Source organism: Microtus ochrogaster, linkage group LG5, assembly GCF_000317375.1.
Source record: "Microtus ochrogaster isolate Prairie Vole_2 linkage group LG5, MicOch1.0, whole genome shotgun sequence".
NCBI classification, from domain to species: Eukaryota; Metazoa; Chordata; class Mammalia; order Rodentia; family Cricetidae; genus Microtus; species Microtus ochrogaster.
The window spans coordinates 25,399,128-25,402,045 of record NC_022031.1 but is presented as its reverse complement, the minus strand read 5'-3'; positions in this window follow the sequence as shown (position 1 = coordinate 25,402,045).

The window sequence follows — 2,918 nt, the reverse complement described above, 5'->3', positions numbered from 1 at the left end:
GTGTTGTTTGATAAAGGTAGAGTGAGGGCCTTTTTCAGGGACAGACAAACATAGACAGAACGTGCAGCACAAAACACAGGGACATGGACTGATTCATAAGACAGCCTTAAAGCCGGCACAGATTCAAACTCATAATACAGACACAGAGGGTTTGGGAGACACAGAGGACAATGAAGTAAAAAATTCAAATCAGAACTTGCTTTTGCATAAATGATTCCAAGCAAATATATATTTATTTATTTCCTTAATGTATTTTTAATGTGTTTTTAAACTTATTTTTTTCTTTATTGAAACTGATTCATCATCAGTGACACAGAATTAAACATATGGATTTAATCCACACCACAAAAAATGTAATTTTTGTATGTTAGTCATACAAGCTTTGACTATATTATATTTATTTATTCCATTTATTGACATTCTTAAATGTTTTAGGATAGTCTGTATAAAAATTGTGATGATTAATCTTCATTGTTGGCTTGGCTGTCAAGAAGACTTATCTTTACATATTTCTGTGAAGGTATTTCCTGAGATGTTAAGTTATATATGATAGACACAGAAGGTCTCAGAGCTCGTGTACAATGAAAAGGAGAAAAGCTGATAAGTTCCATCACTCACATCTCTCCTACTTCACTTCCCACTCTGTTTTTGACTGTTGAAGCCATGTAACAAACCTAACATGCTCCCACTGTAATAAACATTTAGACACAACCAACAGAAAAGTATGTAAAACTTTAACATTGCCGTAACAATAGCCGATTATCAATTTTATTCCTTCTTGTCTATTTTATATGTCATTTATTCTCTTTTCCTTTCTTAATACACTGTTTTAGACTTCTAGAACTACATTGGCAAGAGTTTTATAACTGTTATTTTTGTCTATTTCTCCATTTAAAGGAGAATCATTCTTGTTTCATTAACTGTGATAGTAATTATAGTGTTATTTGCTACATCTGTTCTTTCTTAAATTGAAGAAATCTTTATCTTTTAGTACTTCTCCTGGAGATAATATTCTGAACAGTGTTTATTCTTTCTAAATGCATGTGTTTCCCCATCATTATAACCTTCCATTCTGATTTTACTTCTGCAATCTGTAGCTTATTTGATTACACTGACTAATTTTTAAAACTCTCTTACATCTCTGAAACGACAGTGTTTATAATCTTGTATGCATATGTGTAATATCCATGTATCCCTCTTTATGTGAAAGATTTGGTGAATACTTCTTTCTCACTGAGTTGTTCAACTTTACCCCAAATCCAGAGGTATGCAAAATTTCAGATAGCAAGGTACCCATTTCTTATTTGAGACAGGGAGGATAGCCATTTTAACATTATGTCTGATCCAAAAAGTGATAGCCCTTTATGATGGGGCCGCACCTTTCATAATAGAAAGCAGGGGGCCTCAGAATTCCACCTGTCTTCCTCTTTCCTACCTCTTCTTCCTCTTCCCGAATGCTAGAAAACATTCTCTAGTGGAGACTCTGCCTCTACTCACCTCGCAGGCTTTCCCAGGCTCTTCATCGGGAGGGGGATATGTTTAACTTTATTGGGTAATGCTGTTGGTTTTCTTTGGGAATAAATAATAACTTTATCTTATCCTGCTGTTTCTTTTTCCATGTTATTTAACCAATAATCTCTCTGGTCACCCAGAAGACAAATTTTCACTATTTTATCATCATGCTCAGTTATGTTACAAATTTTATATGTGAATAAATGAAACAAATAATCTAAAGTAATTAGGGCAATGATGGTCAGTTTTTTGGCAGTAGTTCGGATTGGAAATTTATGAGGAAAATATAACAAAACAATGTGATTGTTTACACTGATTCTCAACCTGACAGCGTCAAGAATCATCTCAAAAAGAACGGTGTGGATGTGGCACAGAAGGGCTATTTAGATTAGGTTAATTGAGTAGAGAAGACACACCCAAACGTGGCACTTCCATGGGAACAAGGAACTGAGCGAGCAGCAGCCCTCAATTCAGGCTGTTTCCTGGTTGAGGACAGGGTATGGACCATGCTCTCCCCTGGAACTTTAAGACAAAATAGAATCTTTGTCTCGTAAGTGCTTTTGATGCAGTATTTTATCATAGACACAAGAAGATCAAATCTAACAAATAACATAATTGGTTAAAGAAATAATTGCATGCTAATAAATATATAGTGAAATAATAGTTTGTTAAAATAGAAGTTAAATAACAACCATTAAGAGAAAGTCGTTTAACCTTAAGAACCTTGAGAAATTATTTTGTCAACAGCATTTTGAGTGGAGTGTTTCCTTTGTCTTAAATTTATTTTAGTAATCATCTCTACTTTGTCATTAATAGATAAGTGTGGATGATTATTAAAATAGCTACAAATACAAGGTCAGTTCAGCATTTTAAGTCAATGTACCCTTCATTTTCTTAAGTAGAGATCAAGCCCTGATTCATTCAGCTCTCCAGGATGGAGCAGATGTGCAGGGTTCATCTAACACATGCTAACTTTGCTGAAACAAGTCACACTGTCATGGAAGCTGAACTGTACTCTTTTGGCCTGAGGATATGTGGAAACAGTGTGACAACATCACATTGTCAAGAGAGAAGTCACTAAAGGTGAAGGAAGCCATCTTTAAGAAGAAAGTGATTTAAATGAAACCAAGGTTTTAGATTCTGGATATATAAACACTGTGTACTTTTGCTCTTTAAAAGTGATGAGGGGATAAAAACTAAAGGTTTTACCCCAAGATGGGATTGGCTTTACAGAGCAGCTATAGGCATTAGGAATAAAAACAGATTTTTTTTTCTGGAGAAAGAAATTTGCCATTAATATAAAAATCATCTTGGAATGTCCAGCTTGCTGGCATGTTTGGCAGATTGACAGGCCCCAGTCACCTGAGTCAAATCTGTAAAACAAATCTCTCTCCATATTCACAGCA